The sequence below is a fragment of the Balaenoptera borealis genome (assembly GCF_965194805.1).
Source record: "Balaenoptera borealis genome assembly, contig: HAP1_SCAFFOLD_839, whole genome shotgun sequence".
Classification (NCBI taxonomy): Eukaryota; Metazoa; Chordata; class Mammalia; order Artiodactyla; family Balaenopteridae; genus Balaenoptera; species Balaenoptera borealis.
In genome coordinates this window covers 326,707-333,733 of record NW_028123363.1, presented here as the reverse complement: position 1 = coordinate 333,733, position 7,027 = coordinate 326,707, and the positions used below count along the sequence as shown (strand labels likewise).

Below are 7,027 nucleotides of genomic sequence, written 5' to 3'. Positions count from 1 at the left end.
TTAAAATTAAATTTAATTAATCAAATTTAAATTTAAGTATCTCTGTGTAGGTAGTGGCTACTGTATTAGGTAGTGCAGCGATGCATAATGCATGATGCGGGTAATGTTACCCGCTTTTCTTAATAATTTGTCTTGAACATCTTTCTTTGTCAGTACATGTAGAGTTTTGTAATTTCAGTTGAATTTATAATGTTCTGTTGCATTTATTTATATTTCTTACTGTTGAAAATTTAGACTACTGTTAATTTTTCATTATTATAAAACTGTGCTGCACTGAATATCCCTAACCATATATCCCTGTACATTAATTTTTTTCTTTAGCGTAAATTTCCAGAAATGAATTTGCTCAGGGTGTGTATGTTTTCAAAACTCTGAATATCAGTCTTGTCTCCCAGAGTGATTGGACCAGTTTATCCTCCCAGAAGCATATACTGTATTTTTACGGTTAATCTGCAGCTATGTGCGTTACAATCTTCAAATTACTGGACTGTATTGTTTTAGAAAATTTTCTATCAACTACTGTGTTGTAGGCACCATCCTGAGTTTCTTTCATTTTACTTTCAAGAGTTTATATTTTAATGAGGTAACCTGGAGCCTGGCCATAGAACATTGTAAGAGAAGGTGTAATCATCTCAGATAGCATGCAGCATGAAAACCCTACCAGCATCGTGATGAACTTTGAATGTTACGTTTTTACTCCTTCTGTTCTGAATATTTCAACCTGTGCCCATTTATTTTTGAGTTTTGGAGTTACTAAAAAGTGAATAGTTAAGGATTATGGAAAGCCACAGTGTTATTCTGGCAGAGAACAACCAGCAATATGGTGAATTTGAACAAGTAGTAGGAAAAAACATGAATTTAAGACTAATTTTGAAGTAACAAGCTCTACAAATATGAAGTCCCACTTCTGAACATAATGTGGAAAGAAATATAGGCCTTGTTAGTTGTATCAATACACAATTCCAGTTGCCATTAGTAATGTAGCGTCATCTTACAGGAAACACAGTCCTATGGATTAAAATTATTTAAGAGCAAGTAGAAGTGATTGCTTCATGAACACATGTTTAGAATGCTGGTTCTCCTTTCTTTGTCTCCTACTTGCCTTCAAGACTTAGCACAAATTGCAGTTCTTCTGTGAAGTCTTCCTTGTGCAGCTCTATACATATATGTAGATGAGCCAGTAATATTATAGTATACTTCCATGTGTGTTTCTTCATTGTTCACTTAATTTTTTGCACCAAGGATGTGTATATATATATATATATGAAATTTTATCTTGTCAGTGTCTTAACAAATGCACAGTGGGTACTCAAGAAATGTTGGTTGAATAAGTTGAAATGTAGGGAAAGAAGTTTAAGCCTGGAGCTTACAGAAAGAAGGATAGCTTTTCCAATTCTTTTTTCTCCAGTGTGACCACTGGATACTAAAACCTAACGAAGGTTAGAAAACAAACTAAAACCCCAAACCAGTTTTGCTTATGAGTTTAGGTATAGAAGTTATAAATAAGATATTGGCAGATAAAATCAGCATTATGATAAAAGGATAATATTCTGACCAAAAGGAGTTTATTCTAGGAATCCAGAATGGCTCAATATGTCATTCACAGTTATAATTTGTAATAGGTGAAAGGAAAAGATAACCTCGTAGTGTTTGATAGCTATCTCAAAGACATTAGATAAAATGTTAGACACTTTGAAAACTAAACCAAATGAACTAAAAATAAGAATGGAATGATACCTTTATAGCATGATTTAAATAAAACAACTCAGTAAATGTGTATTATAAACATATTTTAAACTAGTAGCCAGAATTGCGCTTACTCTGACATATACTAAGACGCATCCATTAAAGTTAGGGAGAGGCAAAGATACTGTTCATCAGTATTTACATTATTCTGGAAGTGTTAGGCAGTGCTGTTAGATAAGGAAAATGGAATAAATAATATCAGTAACGGTAATGGAAAGGATAGGGCTAAATTTTCATTACAATGTAGATGGGAACATTAATATAAAGATGCTGCTTTCCCCCAACTCTGTGAATTTAGTGTAATCCCAATAGGAATATTCTTGACACGTGCCCAAATGATGTTGCAGTTTCTTTGCAAGAAGAACAGTGCGGGAACACTTGTTTAAGCAGCTCATGATATATGTGTTTCAAACCCAGTGATATTAAAATCTGTGGTACTGGCACAGTAATAGATAGCTAGATTGATGAGACAGAATAGAACCCAGAAATAATATAGTTTTAAGCATATGATACATGTTTGGGAATAATCGCCATCTATTTGGAAAACAGTACATAGTTACATCAAATTAAGTTCTAGATGAAATAGCTACTTGTTAAAAAATAACAACACTAGAAGAGAATGTAAGAGAAAGGTTTTAATACAATCTTGAGACAGGAAAGAATCTTTTATTGCCATAGCAAGAGGCTTAAACAATTAAATTTGTGTATGTTAGAAAATACAGGTAACAGAAGCTAAAATGGTAATTTGGAGTAAAGCTTTGTAACATGTGGCTTGACTGTTTCGTTTCCAGAGTGACAAGGTGCTAGAGGCACTTGGCACAGCCTTTCTTTGCTCATTACTCAACAAACATCCATTGAGCTTCTAGAATGTATGTGACCCCTGGGATACACGCTGGGTATACATTTTTCATGTCAGAACACATGGTCTGTGCCCTCCTAGAACTTAAAAATCTGGTGAGAGACAATAAACATAATTATGAGAGGAAATAAATTAGTTGAGTCTAATTATGTTGGGAGAGGGGATAAACAGGGTAAGTAAGCATCTTTGAGGAGGTGCCCTTTAAGGGAGATCTGAAGAAAGTTGAAAGAGTCTTGCTGAGCATTTGGGTAAAATCATTTCATGAAGAAGGTTAACAGTTTCAAAGGCCGGATGAGAAGTTTTCAGGAGACAGCAAGGAGACTAGAGGACAAAAGCATATTGTCTAAGGGGAAAACAGGCATGAGATGAGAGGTTGAAGAGGTAGCCAGGGCCAGAGTCATTCATTGCATTCATCAGATATTTATTGGGCACTAACCCATGTGCAGAGCACAAGGAAATATAGTAGCAGTGAGCAAAACAAAAATCCATGCCCTCTAGGAGACAAAGCACTTGCCTTCAGGATCCCTGCAGGTAATGCAACAATTTTATTCAAAGTGCAAGAGAAAACTGCACCAATGTTTAATCAAGGGAGTGATCTAGTTTAGCTTTTAAAATCTACTCTGGCTGTGTTGAGAATAAATGGGGGAGGGAGAATTACGAGTGAACAAGGAAGTCTAATAAAGAACTTAACAACTCTAGGTTGGGTGAGTGGTGACTTGAAATGGCTATTGTGCATTATATCACTAGTGTGTCAAGAAAGGCAGAAAGAATTGAGAGCTGGCAACACTGGGATATCCATAGGTTTTCTTATTATTGGATTATTGTCCATCTTTTTAAAAAGCGGGTTTTCATCAGTTCCAAGACTCATAGTTTTCCCCATCTCAACAGTATGAAATTGAGTTAATAAGTCTTATCCTTGATGGCATCTTAAAATCTCTGTCAGCAAGGCCACAGTCCTGCTTGATTTGTTTGCCTGTGTACTCACAAACAGTTAACAGCTGCTCATTTTAGTCAATGTTGTGAGTATTGTTGCTATTTCTCATGTTAACTTTAGCTGTTGTTCAGTATGTCTTCAGTAATATTATGCTGTGAACCAGCATTGAAACAGTTATTGGTATGGAGAAAGTTATAAAACAGTTCAAAATGATATATGATTAAACTTTATGGTTAAATAAGTAAAAAAGGGTCTTGCAATCAGTATAAAATAAAAATTCTGAATGATAGAAGCTTGAGTCATGGTTTATTTGGAGGCATTTCCTTCTTTTCTTTCCAGCACATTAAACAGTGGTTTACCTTACAATCAGTGGCATCTTAGATTTGATGAAATACAGTAACATTAAAATGGCATTCATATCCAGGAACATTTGTGATTAGTTTTCCATTTTGTTTATGAACATGATTCTGGAGATAGCAGGTAAATAATTCCCCCAAATAAAAGCCAAAGAAGAAAAACAAAAATTAAATTAAGCATTATATTTTCTGTTTGTACTGAAATTACATTGTTACGTGACTTATTGTTAGATTTTGTATTGTTTACTGGAGTGCCTTTCCTTTGATGGATAGAAGCGTGAAGACACCTATTGGACACATACTGAACTAGAGTCAAGACGTGGTTAGTGCCTGGGGCCAGGCATATGGAGTTTTAACAGGCTTTACAGGTGATTCCGTGATACACCAAAGTTTGGTTCTCAGTCTGTTGGCAGAACATACCTGAATTGGCTATGGAATTTTTGGATTGGCTATCCATATGCATACCAAGCATTGTCTATAGGCTGAATAAATATTTCAGTTCTATATGTGCTCCTGTTTTTTTGAAATGTAGATCCTATTGTGATGAATAAAATACTAATTTGTTGGGAATTCCCTGGCGGTCCAGTCGTTAGGATTCCGCGCTTCCACTGCAGGGGCCACGGGTTCGATTCCTGGTCGGGGAACTAAGATCCGCATGATGCACAACATGGCCCCCCCAAAAAAAAAAAAATTAAAATACTAATTTGTTTTAAAACATTTACACGTATGTTAATTTTGGTCTCTATAATATTTTAGTCAACAAACCTTGTTTAGTGCAACTGCTCTCATGTTAAGATTTGCAGCAGTGTTTGAGGTTTAAAAGCCCTACTCTTAATCTACAGATTCAATGCAATCCCTATCAAACTACCACTGGCATTTTTCACAGAACTAGAACAAAAAATTTCACAATTTGTATGGAAACACAAAAGACCCCGAATAGCCAAAGCAATCTTGAGAACGGAAAACGGAGCTGGAGGAATCAGGCTCCCTGACTTCAGACAATACTACAAAGCTACAGTAGTCAAGACAGTATGGTACTGGCACAAAAACAGAGATATAGATCAATGGAACAGGATAGAAAGCCCAGAGAGAAACCCACGCACATATGGTCACCTTATCTTTGATAAAGGAGGCAAGAATATACAGTGGAGAAAAGACAGCCTCTTCAGTAAGTGGTGCTGGGAAAACTGCACAGGTACATGTAAAAGAATGAAATTAGAACACTGCCTAACACCATACACAAAAATAAACTCAAAATGGATTAAAGACCTAAATATAAGGCCAGACACTATCAAACTCTTAGAGGAAAACATAGGCGGAACACTCTGTGACATAAATCACAGCAAGATCCTTTTTGACCCACCTCCTAGAGAAATGGAAATAAAAACAAAAATAAACAAATGGGACCTAGAAACTTAGAAGCTTTTGCACAGCAAAGGAAACCATAAACAAGATGAGAAGACAACCCTCAGAATGGGAGAAAATATTTGCAAATGAAGCAACTGACAAAGTATTAAACTCCAAAATATACAAGCAGCTCATGCAGTTCAATATCAAAAAACAAACAACCCAATCCAAAAATGGGCAGAAGACCTAAATAGACATTTCTCCAAAGAAGATATACAGATTGCCAACAAACACATGAAAGGATGCTCAACATCACTAATCATTAGAGAAATGCAAATCCAAACTACAATGAGGTATCACCTCACACCAGTCAGAATGGCCATTATCAAAAAATCTACAAACAATAAATGCTGGAGAGGGTGTGGAGAAAAGGGAACCCTCTTGCACTGTTGGTGGGAATGTAAATTGATACAGCCACTATGGAGCACAGTATGGAGGTTCCTTAAAAAACTAAAAATAGAACTACCATACAACCCAGCAATCCCACTACTGGGCATATACCCTGAGGAAACCATAATTCAAAAAGAGTCATGTACCAGAATGTTCATTGCAGCTCTATTTACAATAGCCAGGACATGGAAGCAACCTAAGTGTCCATCAACAATGAATGGATAAAGAAGATGTGGCACATATATACAGTGGAATATTACTCAGCCATAAAAAGAAATGAAATTGAGTTATTTGTAGTGAGGTGGATGGACCTAGAGTCTGTCATACAGAGTGAAGTAAGTCATAAAGAGAAAAACAAATACCGTATGCTCACATATATATGGAATCTAAGGAAAAAAAAAAAAAAAGGTCATGAAGAACCTAGGGGCAAGACGTGAATAAAGACACAGACCTACTAGAGAATGGACTTGAGGATATGGGGAGGGGGAAGGGTAAGCTGTGACAAAGTGAGAAAGTGGCATGGACACATATACACTACCAAGCGTAAAATAGATAGCTAGTGGGAAGCAACTGCATAGCACAGGGAGATCAGCTCGGTGCTTTGTGACCACCTAGAGAGGTGGGATAGGGAGGGTGGGAGGGAGGGAGACGCAAGAGGGAAGAGATATGGGAACATATGTGTATGTATAACTGATTCACTTTGTTATAAAGCAGAAACTAACACACCATTATAAAGCAATTATACTCCAATAAAGATGTTAAAAAAAAAAGAAGGTGTCAGATATGGGGATATATGTATATGTATAGCTGATTCACTTTGTTATAAAGTAGAAACTAACACACCATTGTAAAGCAATTATACTCCAATAAAGATGTTAAAAAAAAAAGCCCTATTCTTTAACTAGGTTCTAGGCCAGGAATTTTGGCTCTAACATGTCTGAGGAATGCCCATGTGTATCTTTGGCAGTTGTCAGGTAAAAGCAGAGGAGGTTAGAGGGAAAAAAAGAGAAATAAACGTATATAGAAAAAACAGAAACTTTGGACAAAGAGTAGGAAGAATTAAAAAAGAAAAAGGGTCCCTAGTTAGTTTTCCCTTTCCTAGTGATTTTGGAAAGTGTGAACAGTTGCATTGCATAACTTACTGATTCAGGTTATCCTTCCTCATCTTTTTTTTTTTGTTGTGTCATTTGTACCTCATTTCCATTTTGACAGGAAGATATGTTTTCTCAGAAGCATGCTGTTACTTGAGATGGTAAAGGGTCAAAGTGCAGTGCTGTCTGACAATGGCAGAGTTGAGGTACAGGAGGAGTAGTGAGGGTTCCTTCTTCACTTCTC

At 36.2% G+C, this 7,027-nt stretch overlaps 1 long non-coding RNA gene across 1 annotated transcript; it reads right to left on the bottom strand.

Annotated features, from left to right (window-relative positions):
* Nucleotides 1-2,363: 2,363 nt before the first annotated feature.
* Nucleotides 2,364-7,022, bottom strand: LOC309621685. The gene is made up of 2 exons (XR_014240156.1): nucleotides 6,886-7,022; nucleotides 2,364-4,539 (listed from the first exon to the last, which is right to left on the bottom strand). It is a non-coding gene; the product is annotated as an uncharacterized lncRNA (long non-coding RNA).
* Between the last annotated feature and the right edge of the window lie 5 nt (nucleotides 7,023-7,027).